The sequence below is a fragment of the Ambystoma mexicanum genome, chromosome 1q, assembly GCF_040938575.1.
Source record: "Ambystoma mexicanum isolate Mex_15411 chromosome 1q, UKY_AmexF1_1, whole genome shotgun sequence".
NCBI lineage: Eukaryota > Metazoa > Chordata > Amphibia > Caudata > Ambystomatidae > Ambystoma > Ambystoma mexicanum.
The window spans coordinates 973,724,806-973,743,296 of NC_090922.1; positions in this window are offsets into that span (position 1 = coordinate 973,724,806).

Genomic DNA, 18,491 nt, shown 5'->3' on the forward strand with positions numbered 1-18,491 from the left:
CCCCGTTGACGCAACACTATGCAACGCAACAAATCGGCCCCCATATGTTTTATTATAATTGTTTGTTGCATTTCTATGAAGTACTAACATTTGCAAACACAATTGGTCTGTACTGTGTAAGTATATGTTGTCAACAATTGGTGACAATTGAAACAGAATATTCATTGCTACATTTGCATAGCAACTTACACCAAATATATTTGAGAGTTTAAATGGACCAGGTAATTCTGTATCTGAGTGAATTTTTTTGAGTTTGTGTTCCTTCTTTGACGAAGTACCTGGTTTACTTTCCCTAATTGGTTCTTTTTTGCTTGTGGTACTTGCTGAAGTATTCATTTCTTTTTCTCTCTTTGGAGGATTTGCAGTGATATCCTGTTGTATTTCTGTTTGATTTCGTTTTCTTTTACAACGTTTTACTTTTTGTGGAACAGGATATGTTTTTAGACGGGGGTGTATAGTGAACAAAGTGTATTGTATTCTAAAATGCAAGGAATATCAGTGTTTACTTTACTTGCATCAAAGTTGATTAGAAATAGACCGTCAAGTGTACGTAAGCGTGATAGTGCTACGTAGCTCATGCCTTCTTTAAAGACTGTGTTACCAATGTCTATTAATGCTTTGTCTAGGGTAAGACCTTGTGATTTATGAATGGTGACTGCGTATGCAAGAGTTAGAGAAAATTGGAAAATTGTTCTCTGCATACATACATGTCTTTGAAGAGAAGGAATCGAGCTGTTGGGAATCCTATCCTTTTTACTTCTGAATGTTTGTCAAAGAGAATATTGACAAACTGAATGCTGTTGTCAAGTGGGTATGTTTGAAAGCCAACAACTGTACCCAGTGCTCCATTAACTAGCCCTTGGTCCATGTCAAGGTTACATTTAAGCATTACTATGCAATTTAAGGATAATTGTAATATTGTTTCCAATCCAGCTGTGTTGGAGATTGAATTTTCTAAACTATTTAGTCTTGTTTTGGCTTGTTCACACATGGGTAGTGTCAAACCATGCATGTCTAGTTTGTCTGTGGTGCTAATTTCCAATATTGGTTGCATTTCTTTTTTTAACATTGTTTCATTGAATTTGAAACAGCTTGCAAGAGTTGGCATTAAGGCCATACAATTGACATTTTTGTGGGCTTATTGTTCCATAACATCTGTAGCACATGCATTATCGCCATAAAGTGCATGAATGTGCCAGGTTTTCAATATTGATTGTGCTTCTTGAGATAGTATACCAACTCTAATACTTTTTAAGATGTTGGCATAAGTGAGATCTGCATTTGCCACATGTTTTCTGTTAATTCTCTGTATTGGAAATGTTGCCAAAGGTTGACATTTCCTACGCTGCCAACATTTTTACAGCAGAGTTTGTGTCCTAAGGTTTTAAAAATAGGCTCACCTTTCACTGGTGTCAATTGAAGAAGATCTCCGAAAACAATAATGTGTTTTCCTACAAAGAGCTCTTCGTAGTTTGTTTTGAGTACTTCTTGTAATCTGAGGTGAATCAAGCAAACATTAGGTTGGAGACCATGCTCACTTCATATATTAGTAGTATTTATATTTGTTTCAATACTCTGTGTAGTTCCATTGCAGCTTCTGTAGAAAGTTTGTAATAGTCTAATTTGTTTTGGTGTTCTACTGTCAGGAGTAGTAATTGGTGTAAAGTGACACCGCCTATGTTGTAGGCAGATAAACCTGTGGGGGCAGTGACAACAGCTGACAGTTTGTTGTTTGTCAATTGTTGAAGGAACTTACTGATGATTTTGATTAAGAATGTTTTCCCAGAACCAGCTTCACCACTGACGTACAGTAGTATAGGTTTGTAATTTGACAGGTGCATTCTTTGTTTTCATGTTGTACACCATGTGCAATTTCTTTTGTTACTTCTTGAAAGAAAAATGTGAACATGCATGCCACCTATTTTCCCATTATGCACTTGCCAGCTGAGCAAAGGTATAGAAGTTTTTTAACCAGGACACAGACATGGGCATGTTCTTCCATTTTCTTGGCTATTTGTGTATACTTTTCAACTGGGCAAATTAGCAGAAGATGGGAAGTTCTTCACAAGGACAATGTGCATGGAACAGTTTCAACCAATAATTTGCACACAAAATTTGCATGTACCAACAAGGCAAATGAAAGTTTTAAATTGGGGACAATTGGGCATTCAAGCAACGCATTTTCCCATTATGTACTTGCTAAGCTTTTGTTAGTAGCCCCATTGCAAGCTACTCAAATACAACATTAGAATGCTTGGTTGATTTCAACAGTTGCTTGTCAGATTGTGTATCTTTTCCAGCCAGCAGCTGACCTACTAGTGATTTGCAGATTAATGGTGCAGCGACCATAGAGTGGATCTAGCCAATAATTTAGTTACATTGCGTGCCCACATCCCAACTATCTACCTGACTTTGCTCCTTCAAACAATCACTGAATGTTGTATCATACTCCTCCTTTGCCTCTCTGACAGGCAAAGCACTGCAACACAATAATCTATGGCAGGAGGCACTATACAAATGCAAGATAACATAACATTGACCAACCAGTGTGGGGGCACCAATAGATTTACTTGTGCTTTCAACTGCGATAGTGTGGACATCATGGGACTCATCTCTTCTGATGCCTTAAGAATCATCTGAGCAGCCTCCTCCATGCTTCTTTTGGACTTTAACAATACCCCAGTCTTGAGAGGCAATCAAGTCCCCGTTCCACCCCACACTCAAATGGTTATTCCATGACACAAACCGAAAGTCAACTATGTACATCAAAACATGTCCCTCACACACACACACACTGGGTGCAAGTGATTGTCTAAATCTACTTTTTCACATGCAGTAACCCAATGAGCCAATACTACACATGGAAGTAAGAAACAAACATGTATTATGAACAAAATGAATTAAATGAAATGAAAGCATAAAACATATTTCAAACGATGAAATGAAATGTATGTCTGAAACAGAATAAAAAAACATATGAAGAACCAATCCAAACATGTGTCCAATCTCACGGTCCACCAAATGAAATCCAAAGGAAACGTAAATTGAAAAATCCATTGATCCATGGTGATAAAATAAAATAAAATCCTCACATGATCCACTGTTCAACTATGTACACCGAGTTCATCCAGGGTCCATGAGCCCAACGAAAGAAATTAAACGTATCCAAAAAGCTACCTAAGAAAAGAACTATATACAAATGTGTGGGGCATAGACCAAACACCCCAAATCAAAGGAAAACAAAAATGAAACCTAACACTAAAAACTATATACAATGGCGGCGGGCTAGTCCGACGGCTCACTTTCTGATTTCCCGGGCAAGGGCATCATTAAACTCCTGCTCAATGTCCTGGAGGCGGTCCTCTTCCATAGCCCAGAGGGTTCGCAGGGACGGTGCCATGTTGACCTCCATCTCCCTGCGAATTGCCTCGAGGTACTCGGCCCCTCTCAGTTCCCTCTGCATGGAGTTCTCCGCCCTGACCATTGTGAGCCGTGCCTCTTCTGCCCGCCGCCGCTCCGCATCTATGGCTTGGCCCATCCGCTGCCACATGGAAGACACTTCCAATCCTGGGTCCTCCTGCCCTCTGGCCAATGCCTGCCCCTCGGATGTTGAAGGCCCCGAGCCATCATGGCTCCCACCTTGTTGCTGCTGCTGCTGTGCCTGTGCCTGAGCCCTGGCTCTTGCTGCCTGCACGTCCTCCTCCGGCTGGGGTGCAGTTGTTGTGGTGGCCACCCCTGCTGGACGTCCGACTCCCGACTGTGGCAGGGATGTGTCCTCCACCAGCCTGGCCGCAGGGTGATAATCAGGTCAACAGGGTACCCAGGTGATACATGGGTGGGAAGATGGCATGCAGGACGACTGGCACATACGGGGTTCAGGTGAGGAGGGGGTTGGAAGTCGGTCTAGCAGACGGAGGAATCCAGTCTTGGTGACCCGTCCCAGTAGGTCAACGCAGTCAATGATGCATCCGAGATGACTTGCAGTGCCTTCACGAAAACACTGCAGGTCACCTTGCATGCCCCGTTGACGCAACGCTATGCAACGCAACGAATCGGCCTCCATATGTTTTATTATAATTGTTTGTTGCATTTCTATGAAGTACTAACATTTGCAAACACAATTGGTCTGTACTGTGTAAGTATATGTTGTCAACAATTGGTGACAATTGAAACAGAATATTCATTGCTACATTTGCATAGCAACTTACACCAAATATATTTGAGAGTTTAAATGGACCAGGTAATTCTGTATCTGAGTGAATTTTTTTGAGTTTGTGTTCCTTCTTTGACGAAGTACCTGGTTTACTTTCCCTAATTGGTTCTTTTTTGCTTGTGGTACTTGATGAAGTATTCGTTTCTTTTTCTCTCTTTGGAGGATTTGCAGTGATATCCTGTTGTATTTCTGTTTGATTTCGTTTTCTTTTACAACGTTTTACTTTTTGTGGAACAGGATATGTTTTTAGATGGGGGGTGTATAGTGAACGAAGTGTATTGTATTCTAAAATGCAAGGAATATCAGTGTTTACTTTACTTGCATCAAAGTTGATTAGAAATAGACTGTCAAGTGTACGTAAGCGTGATAGTGCTACGTAGCTCATGCCTTCTTTAAAGACTGTGTTACCAATGTCTATTAATGCTTTGTCTAGGGTAAGACCTTGTGATTTATGAATGGTGACTGCGTATGCAAGAGTTAGAGAAAATTGGAAAATTGTTCTCTGCATACATACATGTCTTTGAAGAGAAGGAATCGAGCTGTTGAGAATCCTATCCTTTTTACTTCTGAATGTTTGTCAAAGAGAATATTGACACACTGAATGTTGTTGTCAAGTGGGTATGTTTGAAAGCCAACAACTGTACCCAGTGCTCCATTAACTAGCCCTTTGTCCATGTTAAGGTTACATTTAAGCATTACTATGCAATTTCAGGATAATTGTAATATTTTTTCCAATCCAGCTGTGTTGGAGATTGAATTTGCTAAACTGTTTAGTCTTGTTGTGGCTTGTTCACACATGGGTAGTGTCAAACCATGCACGTCTAGTTTGTCTGTGGCGCTAATTTCCAATATTGGTTGCATTTCTTTTTTTAACATTGTTTCATTGAATTTGAAACAGCTTGCAAGAGTTGGCATTAAGGCCATACAATTGACATTTTTGTGGGCTTATTGTTCCATAACATCTGTAGCATATGCATTATCGCCATAAAGTGCATGAATGTGCCAGGTTTTCAATATTGATTGTGCTTCTTGAGATAGTATACCAACTCTAATACTTTTTAAGATGTTGGCATAAGTGAGATCTGCATTTGCCACATGTTTTCTGTTAATTCTCTGTATTGGAAATGTTGCCAAAGGTTGACATTTCCTACGCTGCCAACATTTTTACAGCAGAGTTTGTGTCCTAAGGTTTTAAAAATAGGCTCACCTTTCACTGGTGTCAATTGAAGAAGATCTCCGAAAACAATAATGTGTTTTCCTACAAAGAGCTCTTCGTAGTTTGTTTTGAGTACTTCTTGTAATCTGAGGTGAATCAAGCCAACATTAGGTTGGAGACCATGCTCACTTCATATATTAGTAGTATTTTTATTTGTTTCAATACTCTGTGTAGTTCCATTGCAGCTTCTGTAGAAAGTTTGTAATAGTCTAATTTGTTTTGGTGTTCTACTGTCAGGAGACGTAATTGGTGTAAAGTGACACCGCCTATGTTGTAGGCAGATAAACCTGTGGGGGCAGTGACAACAGCTGACAGTTTGTTGTTTGTCAATTGTTGAAGGAACTTACTGATGATTTTGATCAAGAATGTTTTCCCAAAACCAGCTTCACCACTGACGTACAGTAGTATAGGTTTGTAATTTTGACAGGTGCATTCTTTGTTTTCATGTTGTACACCATGTGCAATTTCTTTTGTTACTTCTTGAAAAATGCTACATTGCTCATTGTTTAGTTTTGATTGTAGTATAGTTAAGTCTTCTTTATCTTCATACTGACACATGGTGTTTTCTACTTCTGTCATAGCTAATTCTGCCTCATTTGATATTAGTGGTTCTTGGCTTACTGTTACAGAAGGTTGACTACTTTCAGGAGTGTCGTTATCTAGTTGGGCCTGGAGTTCTTCTTCGTGTGGCTGTTCATTGTGCAACATTGTTTCGCACTGTGTAAAGTTTACATCAGTTATAGTGCTTTCATTTGCTTTGAAAGCGTCTTCATATGAGTCATAGTTATCTTGTATTTCTTCTTCTTTTCTCCATGGTTTAAAGAGTTGTAGCAGGGACATGTAATATAGTTCTTTATGTTGAGGAGTCTTTAATGACAATTTAATATGATTCATTAAATTTTGTTCGGTGAGTTTTACTAAGCTGCATTCACAATTTGTCACTCTGTATTTACCGTTTTTTTCTTCGGGTTTTATATTATTTGTGCATGTGAGGTTTTGGGCTATGTAGTATAGACACATGGTTTCCAAAGTGTTACTTCTGGTTGGGTAGTATGTGTGCAGTACATTGTTTTTTTTTAAATGTCTTGGCTGTTGGGATCATGTTTGGCTATTATTTCTATATCTTTGTATGATTTTAGAACTCTTTTTCTAGATTTAGCAGGACCAAGACTTAGCCATACTATGTTTTCAGATTTTCCATACAAAGCAGTACCAGTTAAACGATCTGCTGCTTCATAGGAGCCACATTCTCTATGGGAGAGCATTTTTATGCCCAAGCTGTATAATTTCTGAGACAGTGTTTTGTCTGATGACAGGTCATTCCAGAGGTCTTGGAGCTCTGTTTTTTCTGTTTTTGTTAAGTATGCTGTAACATATCGTGCAACTGCAGTGGAATTGTCTGCAATGTACTGCACATCTACATTTGCATTCCATAAGTGGGCAATGATTGCATTGTAATCAATGATATATTTTTCTTCTTCTGTTCTTTTTATGTAACATGTGTTTTTAGGTGATTTACCTTTAACACTATGTCTAAATGAAGACATGAAGATGTTCACTTGACCTGTTTTGTAACCGGTCCAGGGAAACCAAAGCAGCATTTTGTGTAGTATTTCCCTTTGTTTTTGTATTTGCAACAACAATATTTGCCACATTTGTGTCTTTGAAATTGTAAAATGTGTACATGAAGATAATTATTTGTTGCTTCTGATGGAATTTCACAAGTGACATATTTTTCAATAAACTGTAAAACAGTGGCATCACTGTCTTGACCAAATTTAGGAGCATCTTTAATCCATAAAAGCATGTGGACATGTGGTGCTCCTCTAGCTTGGTATTCCTTTCTCCAAAAGAAGTGTTGCACTTCTCCGAGGGGAGGAGCAGTTTCAAAACAAATAAAGTGTAGCATAGCAATGAAGCGATGGTAAAAATATCTTGAAACATTAACAGGATCCAAAGAACAAAGTTCTCCAGGTGTTAGAATATCTATGTTTGTTTTGTTTTTATTTGATATGCGTAGGAAATCATGTAAATCTTCCCATGCATATTCTGCACAACTTAATGTAGCAAACCAAGTGGGTGGGCCAAGGTTTCTTATCATACAACGTACACCTCCATGACGTCGAAACCAGTACTCCTTAATAACACGTATATTTGCTAATAGATTTGTAATATTTGATTGTAAAACCTCATCTTTTTGTTGCACTTTTTGAAATAATTGTGTAGCTGACATATTTTGAAAGTGGGATCCTGATTTTAATGTGTGTGCAACTCCGTAACATAAAGTTGCTAGTTCACTTTCAAAGAGTAGGTGGAATATGTATTCCAAATTTTGTCTAAATCTGGAATCTTCAGAATACATCCGTAATGACCAGTATTCTGATACTGTTATTTGAATAGGTCTATCATCGTACCTTCCTTCTTTTGCCAGTAGGAAAGAGTAGAGGAAAAGCACGTGCTTCTATACTTTTTTCCCATATGTTGATTGGTGATCCTTTTGTTTGATGCATTTTGTACGTTTCTAGTGCATCTTTTACGGTGTCATTAGAGTGCAATGGGTGAATTGTATAGTGGTCTAAAGTATTGGATATTGAAGCAGGATCTAGGAGCTCAAATTGACCAGCTTCTTGTGTCTCTTGAATTATTTCAGGGGTATCCTTCAAGTTTTCTTCAATATTTCTTTGTAGTATTCATTATTGTCTTTTAGATATTGCAAGGCTTGTCTAACTTTATGTAAATCTACCAGTTGTTGCCAAATGTTTTTGTCTTTTGTAGGTACTCCATTTACTAAGATAATTAAAGATTGCTCCATTGGACGTTGCACTCCTAGAGTGTGCAAATTTTCTTTTAGATCTAATGGTAAATACACTTCTTTTGCCCGAATACCTTTCACTAATTCAGAGGGAGGTAATTTTGCTGTTTTTGGTTGAAGGCGTATTATTGCTTGAAATGGGTGCACTGTTTGAATTATGATGCTCTCATATAAATTGAGTTGTTGTAGGTGTTTTGGTAGTGGAAATAATTCCAAATTATTTGTGATAGCACGTGAAGGAGTTTGATTGTTGTCAAGTTTTGTAGTGCAGTAACTGCAAAGTATTAAGGTGTCAGTTATTTCGTATTTGTTTTCTGCTATAAGGTAGAGAGCTAATTCAAACCATTTGGAATCTTCATTGTCTTCTATTTTGTATGTTAGGTCTACAGTTTTTGTCTTACTTTTATAAAAAGTTCTACAGCAACATACACACACATGGTTTGGTACTTCAGAAGATGTACTTTTAAATGTCAGTATTTCTTTTTTGTATGTGTGTAGTAGAAGGTTGCCATGCATAGAATTGTTGCTAATTTGCTTTAAAGCTATTTCATTCTGTAAGTGGCTTTCACTTCCAAAATATTTTTTCTGGATATAGTCGATTTCTTCAAGTAGGTCTCTTGCTGTACCATGTAGACGAATGTTATTTAAATTGGCTAGTGCTAAAGCAGGACTTTTAGCATAGTACAGTTTATAGACTAGATTTCTTATAGTTGAATGAGGTGTTGATATCATTTTGATATAATGGAAGGTGGTTTTGCAAGTAGGACCTGAAATGCAGGCCAATGAATGTCCTTGTAGTCCTGTGTACGTGCGCACTGGACAGGTATCCATATTTTGCAGTAGTTTCATTTTGATTTTGTCTTTGCCTTTCACATAATGATTGAGGAATAGGCGTAAAGAATTGAAAGATTTTTTGGGAATGTTACACATTGACATGCATGGCCATTTGTTTACTAGACATTCTGATTCAGTTGAATGGAGAGGTAATTCTAAGTTTTCTGGGGATATTTTTGTAAGCAGTATTTCTTGTTCCATTATGGTATTATTAACTTTTTCATAACCTCGTCCACTGCTATGTATGGCAATTGTATGTGTTTGCTTTTGTTTGTATGCTTCTTCATTAAAGTATGGTTCTGTGCTTGTAGTGTGACTCCATTCACCTCCACAGATACTTAAGAAGTTATTTCTGTTGACATTTCGTTTATTGAGAAGTCTTTTTTGCAATTTAGTCATTAGTTTTGTTAGTGGTTTCATTTTGTTTAACACAAAAATAAATAACTTTCTTTTGAGAAGGATTGCACTGTCTATCAACGCTTCTAAAATTAATTTCCTACGATAGGTTTTAAGGGTTGAGCCTGATTTCTCTCCTGTTTTTATATGATTTTAAAGGACTCTGTGATGGAACATTTTTGCTAAAATACTTTTTTTGGAATGCTTACTTTGCACTATATCAAGATTTATAGGAGCAGTTTCATCTGTAGTGGTAGCTGATTTTTTGTTAATTGTTTTGTGGTTTGTTTTACATTTTGATAGAGGAGGCAACGTTTCTGTAGTTGAAGCTTGTTTTGTTTTGCTAAATGACTGTATTAGCTGTTTTGTTTTAACTTGTTAAATTCTGCTACAGATGGATGCTTGTTTTGGACACTTCTATTTTCATTTGCTCTGCTTCTCAATTGCTTTCTACGGACTTGATTTTTGGAAGGCTTTCTTTAGGGTCTGTTGAAAAAAATAAAGAAGGTATGGGTTGGGGTGTTCTTAATGTATGTGCGCTGTGTGCATGAGTGTCTGAGTAAGATGATAAAGATGTATGTAATGGTGTGTGATTGTGCATTGGGCAACTACAACTAGTTGGGATGGGTATTCTTGAATTTATGTGCTACTAAACTGGGGTTCAGATGACAGTAGAACGTAAGATAGTGGTGTGGAGAAGTAGAAATAGTAAATCTAATGGTATACAATTAAAACAGTTGTTTGTTCTATAATATCAAAATTCTAGGGGCTGAGTTGGGTCATTTGTGTGTCGAAAAATATGAAATTGTGTGCCATTCTGCCTGTAAATCTCTGTTTAAGAAATTGGGGTTTGTAGACAGAATGGTGCACAATCTCTATTTTTAGGCACAGAAATAGCATGAATTAACCTTACAGTGTGTTTGAATAATAGTACAAATAATATGGTGGTATTCAACTTACTTTTTTCTGAAATTAGCTGGTTTCTTCTTAGTTGTTCTTTGTACTTCGAATTCAGCTGCTTATTTTCAGGAGAATGGTCTTCACTGCAATTGTAACGGAAACAAATTAGTAATTTTCTTTGTATATAGCACTGTTTTTAATTTAGAAATTGATTTTTTTAATTGACATTGATCCTCAGTGCCTTCCTCAAAATCATGAAAACTATCTTATTCACATAAGATGCGTCGCACTAGTTGAATACATATCATATGTTCTTAATGCATAAACTGTATTGTAATGACTAACTGTACCAACCAAAATATCATTTGTATGCCTTGTGGAATTCATAATGTACCACTGAATACCACTATTTCTGTAACTAAGCTCTTGTAAGTAACAGCGCCTCAATGCCATGGGCTGCTTGCGCAGTATATAAATATAAGTAAATAAATGTTTATGCTTTTATACAAGTATTGTTGTTTGATATTTGAAAATTGTGTGCATGCAATTTTGTTTGAGTATGTTAACTCTTCATATTGTACTTTAAATATGCTAGTTCAACATGCTTTAAAAATGTGTGTGTAAAAAGAAATTAAATAGCAGATAGGTTTGGAAGTGACAGTTGATTTTAGGAGATGGAAAAAATGACAGTACATTTATTTTATAGATTATACAAGCTAAAAGTCAGTTAATCTGTTTAGATGGATATATAAGAAAATATGCATACGTGTAGTTTGTGTTCATGCATATGGATATGCATGCAGCTGCAAGTAGAAATCTTGGAGACTTGTACAGTATTTCTGGTAGAAGGTGCTTTCCAATGATATGACACTTGTACCCAGAGAGATTAACAGTACATTTGAAGTGCTGATCTAAGAGGATGCAGTTAGATGTAGAGGTCTTGGATGTGATTGGTGGATGTTCATGTGACTTCTTAGCTATATCCAATGAGGGAATGGCACAGAAAGTGAAATGGAAATGGTAGAAGGACTGTCCATGTTACAATATGTCCACGGACATGGCAGTAGTCCGTGGACATCAGGTGTTACATCCGGGGATTTTGAGTTGGGGAGCCATGCAAATGAGAATGAGCAGAGAAACGGATTGGTCAGGAAAGTTTAGTGGGTGTGTTGTGCCAAGAGAGAGTTTCTCAGATACTCTTTTTGCTGAGAGAAGAACAGATAGCTATGGCTGTGTGTTTCAGAAAACAGATTGTTTGGATTTTGGGAGACTCGTGAATACATTGGTTGAAGGTGCATGCAGAAAGTTGTGGAGTAGCTGTAGATCTTGGATTCCCACATGTGGAAGTGCACTAGCATGGATTTCGTGGAATGAAGTGGTTCAACTTGCTACCTCTCTGTGCTACTTTGGAGACAGAGCAACATCCAGACATAATTGTAATTCATTGTGGATGGAAAAGTTTAGGACATGCGTCTGGAATTTCTTTGCAATTTGCAATGAAAGAAGGACCTGGGAAGGTCATGGACATGTTTCCAAATTTTCAAGTAATTTTTTCACGGATTGCGCAGAGACAAATGTGGCCTTGTTCTTCTTCATTTGGTCCACAAATGGAGAAAGCAAGGTGCAATGTCAATAAGGCTGTTTGTGCCTTTCTAAGAGATTTTGGCATGTCCTCTTTTCACAATGAAAATATTCTGTTTCGTAGTACATACATTTTTCGCAGAGATGGAGTCCATCTTACTTATGCTGGCAATCAGATTTTTCTGAGAAATGTACAAAATGCACTGCAACCTTTTTTGGAATTACAGCATCTATTTTGTAGTAGGTGTTGAGCATTTCAAATTTTTCAAACACAAACAAACACCACCAAAAGGCTCTTTTCAGAGCCACCACTTCCTCCCAGATAAAACTGCAATGGTTATGATAGGGCAGCACCCCAAAATTTTAGATGTCCGCGGACTGTCCGTGGACTTCTAAAAAATACACAGGGCCCTGCTTCATTTATTTTCACTTCTATTTTTTAACTGTGAAAGGCGGCTCTGAAAAGAGCCTTATTTTAATTTTTGTTGTTTTACATTTATTTTGTTGTTTTATACACAACACACTAGGAGAGGAGGGGAAAGGAGGGTAAGGGGGGACACCAACCACAGGGATAAGAAAGGTCGAGCTGAGAGAGGAAGATGTAGAGTGGGTTTTACTTGGGTAGTGACCAGATCTTCTCGTGCTCTGAGAGCATAGCCTCAAAAGCACTACGAAGTCTCTACCCCCTGCACATTACTGCGTCGCTGTACATACACACAACTGTGACCCTCGAAAGGTAAGGGTTATCAGTATTGCGTATGGGCTGTGAGGCAGCTTTAGGAATACGCTGTCCCACAGGAGTGTTCCTTGTGGTGACAGGATCAGAAACAGAGGATGAAGTAGAGGAAGTAAACCTGCTACGCTCCACGCAAGGTACAACCTTGCGAATGGCTCCAGTGTGGAATGACTTTAGGTGTCGCTTCATGGTAGTTGTCCCAAAGCTGTATGAACCAGGCCTCCCACGACTGAGTACCATTTTGCACTCGTTGCAGGTGACTTGGTTCGCACGCGCCTTAGGACCATTACCACAAATGGTAAATAACCGCCACACCCAAGACTCACGCCGAGTGCCCTTAGTAGGGACTTCCACTACCTCATTCTCGTCATCCTCTTCATCCTCCTGTGCATCCTCAATCCTGTTCCCCTCTTCAGGCCCTTGTGGAGGTCGAGGGGGTGGGGGTGGTGCTGAGGCAGATGCAGCACCAGGTGGCGTGAGTGGAGCCATGGAAGCCATCAGCTTGGAGGTGAAAATCTGCTAATTGGCAGCAAAATTTGCTGTGTTCTATAGGATAGCCAGAAACACGATGAGAATGAGCTTGAGGGCGTGGTCTTTTATAGGGGTGCTTGTGGGTGGTTTGAGGACATGCACGCTGTCCGCGGGCAGATCGAACAGAAAAAAAGGGTTCAAAAAGTCACAAAAAGTATGTAGAAACTCAGGATTACTATGTGGGACTTGTTCTATGGTGAGTTTTTATTGAAAAATATTGTAGATTACTTGAAAATGTAGTTTTAAATTGTTCGGGGACACGAACAGTGCCGCAATCAGAACATACGCTCATCGTGGGCGCGGTCACATGATAGGTTCGCGAACATGTTCGCGAAGGGAGCGGGCGTCTGCAGGACACCAAATTCACTGAAACTATTTTGCGCATGCGCGTTGGTGTTCTACGGACACTGTTCAGGTCCTGAAGTGATTAAAAATGTGTCACAAGTGAAACAAACAGTTACGGACAGGCGTTTGTTCTTAGAACAGTTTCAACTTGCCTGCAAACAATATGGACAGGCATAGCATCCTCAGGACACCCCCATTTTGTTTATTTACGAACATCCCAGGACACTTGATGTGTTCTTAGAACAGTTTCAACCTGTCTACGAACAGTAAGGGGAGGTATAGTGTCCTCAGGACACCCCCATTTTGTTTATTTACGAACATTTCGGGACACAGCCTGTGTTCTTAGAACAGTTTCAACTTGCCTGTGAACAATACGGACAGGCATAGTGTCCTCAGGACACCCCCATTTTGTTTCTTTACGAACATTTCAGGACACCGCGTGTGTTCTTAGAACAGTTTAACTTGCATGTAAACATTACGGACAGATATAGTTTCCTTAGGACGCTCCCATTTTCGTTTCTTTATGGACATTCCGGACACCCGCGCTGTCCGCGGACACCTGAACTGCTTTTTAAAAAAAGACAAGAAATGAATTAGGACACAATATAATAATTTTACTTTATTTTACATGGATGTTAAATTTATGACAGAGAAGGTGAGGCAGAAACTGAAACAAAAACAGGAGAATTGGGGTTTCAATAGGATTTATATGAGGTGAAGAAGGGATGGAAGTCTCATCAAAACGTTTTGGTTCATGGAGAGGGTTTGGGGATAATTGAGTGGGATATGATGAGGGGGGACAGGTACATGTGGGGCAATGGTATGTAGTTGTTTGTTTCAAGTGATCCTTGCCAAATAGTAGGTCAATTTTTTCTTCTATGTGCTGAAGAGTCTTATCCAATACTGCCTTTTCTTTAGTATTTTCAATTTTTGTATGGTCTGTACAAAAAATATATATATGTTAAATACATTTATTTATGTATATAAAATAATATTTATGAATTGGTTTATATGGTAAAGTGTCTACCATTAGGTTCACTATCTACTGACATTTCCTCACGTGGGAAATGCTCCTCTAGTCACTCCAGAGTACTAGACATTGCTGTGAGAAAAAAAAAACATGATATCATTTCTTTTGTATCTAATACAGAAAGTTTACAAATATATGAGTAAAATGCAGTACACTTACTAGCTTCTGGTAAGGTGTGTTCTGAGTGACCTGTAGATCTGCTGTTGCTGTTAGTTGTGGAGTTTCTGTGATGTAATCATGTTCAAAGACTATCTTTCTTCTTTTGGTATATTCCATTTTAGAACATTGCATTTAAATGAATGGTTAGTGTGTTATTTATATGGGTTACAATAATGTGTATGTGTGCTGGTTTGTGAATTTGTAAAATGTTCATATGTTATGATATAACAATTAAACATACCCCCAGACTTTTTGGGTAATGGTGCTGTTGTCCGCATATGTCTGCGGACATTAAAAGAGTTTGCGGACATCAAATTCAGTAGAGGGGGTTCAGTATGTTCTATGTTACTTGTACATAAAGTCAGAGTTATTATTGTTAAGTTGTGCTACTAAAAACCTATGAAATTCAATGAAAAGACTTTGTTAAAGGGACGCTATGGTTCCAAGTAAAACCGAAAAACCCCTGAAATTCGCCAGTTATGGTAAGCTAAGCAACCATAACTCGCGCCACCACCGTGCACTGCTAAGACTAACACCCACGACATCCATGATGACATCACAAATGACATCTTTGATGTCGTGGGTGTTAGTCTTAGCAGTGCACGGTGGTGGCGCAAGTTATGGTTGCTTAGCTTACTATAGCTGGCAAATTTCAGGGGGTTTTCTGTTTTACTTGGAACCATAACGTCCCTTTAACAAAGTTTTTTCATTGAATATGTATATATATTACATGGACGTGGTAGCATCCATGTAGTTATGGTTAAGTTGGTGTTTCCATAGGAAGAGCATTTTTTGGGTGGCTTATAACTTCGCTCCCTCTTGACGAATCCTCACCAAACTTTGCAAAAAAAGTATATGGCCCACTATGATTTTTTTTGCAAAGTTTGGTGAGGATTCGTCCGGGGGGGAAATGTATAGGGGGGTTCCAAAAACCTATAGACATAATGGGAAAAAACTTTGCGCACAGCCACAGGCCAAACCGCTGGACGGATTTACACCAAATTTGTGGCAGGAGCTGGGCAAATTTTGCAAATTTGGTGTAAATCCGTCCAGTAGTTTTTTATAAAATGACCAAAAATGTAAGGCAAAAAAATTAGCGATATCTGTGTTGGCTTCGCGGACAGACTTCCCTGTTCGCTCCGCGGACAGCACCCTGATTGGCCCATGGCCTTGCGTCATGTCCACGGACATGTGACGTGTTCGTTGATTGGGCGGCGAGGGGCGTGGAGCGCGTCAGATTTTCTGTGGCGCCCGCCATCTTGTATTCGCCATCGACCGCGTACAGCGCGATGAAACGTGGATAAAATTTTTTATTTAGTACCGTGTGTTGGTTTGTAAGAGTGTTTGGGGAGGGTGGGGGAGTATGAGATAGGTTCAATGTTTTGTTTTTTTATGTGCTAGACATTTTTGCTGCGTTCGATTTGTCCGCGGAGAACAGGGCTGTTCTGACATTTTGTAAATAAACTAAATGGTGGGGTGTTTAGAGGACAGAGTATGTGTCATTTTTGTTCGCAAGGAAGGTAAAAATGAGCTATGAACACTCGCGGTGTAATTAATTGTTCGTAAATACACAAACTTGGGGTGTCCTCAGGACGCTGTCCGTATTGTAATCTGTCTAGTTGAATATGTCCCGAAATGGTTGCAATTACACAAAATGGGGGTGTTCTGAGAACGTTGTTTGTATTGTTCGTTGTCAGGGTGAAAGTGTTTTAAGACCACTCCTTTTGTCCGCTAATAGTACAATTTCCTATGGGCGTCAACCGACTTTTTGTCCACTAAAGAAACGATAAATCCGGCTGGTGTGTGCCGACATTATGTGATAATCCTACGACTGGCGCTATTGACCTGGCTGACTTGCTTTTGCGACACTAAATCATATCTCCCGCCCCTAAGCCTGATATTATCAAAGTATTCATATTCCCCGCCTCTCTCCGTGACGTTACAGGGTGCGTCATCAAACGCGCCCAGTCCTCTGCAGTCCTAAGTGACTTTACACAGAACCCGGAAGACAAAACATATATGTCACAACACAGCGAGCCACAATTCGGAATATGAAACTGTGATTTAAAAGCAAACAGCAAGATTGTAAATTTTGTAAAGTACATTTATTTGACATCAAATGTTTAGAGAATAGTCAGCAATTTGCATTTGTCTTTGTTGTCGATCCGCAAAAGTTCATGTTGAGGTACGCAATGTTCCTTTGCGGTACAGAGGGTGTTAGATCAGCTTACAACTCAGTGCGCCACAAATCGGAATATGAAACTGTGGTTTAAAAGTAAACAGCAGGATTGTACATTTGGTAAAGTACATTTATTTCACATGAAATGTTTAGTGAATATTCAGCGATTTTCTATTGTCTCTCTGTCGATCAGCAAAAGTTTATTTTGAGCCACGCGTTGTTCCTTTGCGGTAGATAGGCTGTTGGTTTATGATAAAAGTAGTAAATGGTCGCTCTGATAATCGGAAGGTTGCTCCAACAACGAGCCATTAGACCACCCTATTTGTTGCTTTGTTGTGTGTAGCCGCTAGTACTGCGTAAGGGCATATTGGTCCTTGGGGATTGTCCCATAAAATGGTGAGGGTCATGAAGTTGCATATTTGGACCTGCACCTGGCAGTTGAAGACCCCATCCGCTGGAGTCTGTAAATCGTGACATAGGCAAAATTGGGCCACATACCTGTTTTAAAAAACATAAATTAGTCTCACCAGCCGATCTTCATTAAAAATCATCATTTTATTTATAAGGGCGTGAAACTATTTGCTATCGAAGATAGTGCAACGGAGTATGTTAATAATAAAATAATAATATTTTCCCATTCATATAGCGCTAAGAACCGTGAGGTATCTAAGCGGTGCTTATTATAAACCATGGTGTGTGGTGCTCATTTATCGACCAGGGAAGGATGAAAGGCTGAGTTTGGCCTTGCCGGGATTCGAACTTGCGTTAGCAAGCTGTACACGGATGTCAAAGCGAGCGTTGTACTCGCTGTGTACTCGCTGTGCCACTTGACAGGCTACAGTGAAGTGGCACAGCGAGTAGAGCGCTTGACCATCTATAAACGACAGGGGATCAATTCGGCGGTGATAGTGCACGGTAGAAAACATTATGCCACTTTCAATGAACAAGTTCAACTTGAGCGGTCTTTAATGCTACGCTATTGTAATTATATTTGGTATAAAATAATCTAAAGGGTTACTTACAGTACAATTGCAATTTCCATTGACTACGAGTAGTGCAGTCCCAAAATACGACTCCACGTGTGCGAACGATCTTTCTCATAGTGATATAATATATAAAAGTGGTTTCGTTTCAGAAATGTCATTCTTATCTTCTCTTACCTTCAAGAGAAGTCTTTCATCACAATCTCTGTCTGTCAAGGTCAAAACACAATACAACCTTATAGTCTGCTTCGTGAGCCTCTCCGAGGCCTGAGAAAAAAATGGAAGTAGCTGACCTTAACTGTGAACAAGCATAAATTCATACTTTGCAACATTCTGTGTAAAGCCATCTGTGAGAAGTTGGTTTTTGCACGCCATGTTTGTATATTGTTTGCGTGATATCAAAAAAAGTTTGTTTAAGGGACGTCATGGTTCTAAGTACAGCCGAAAGACCCCTGAAAATCACAAGTTATGGTAAGCTATGAAAAATAACTCGCCCCACCACCGTGCACTGCTAAGACTAACACCCAGGACATCAAAGATGACATCGCAAATGTCATTGATGAAATCACTGATGAC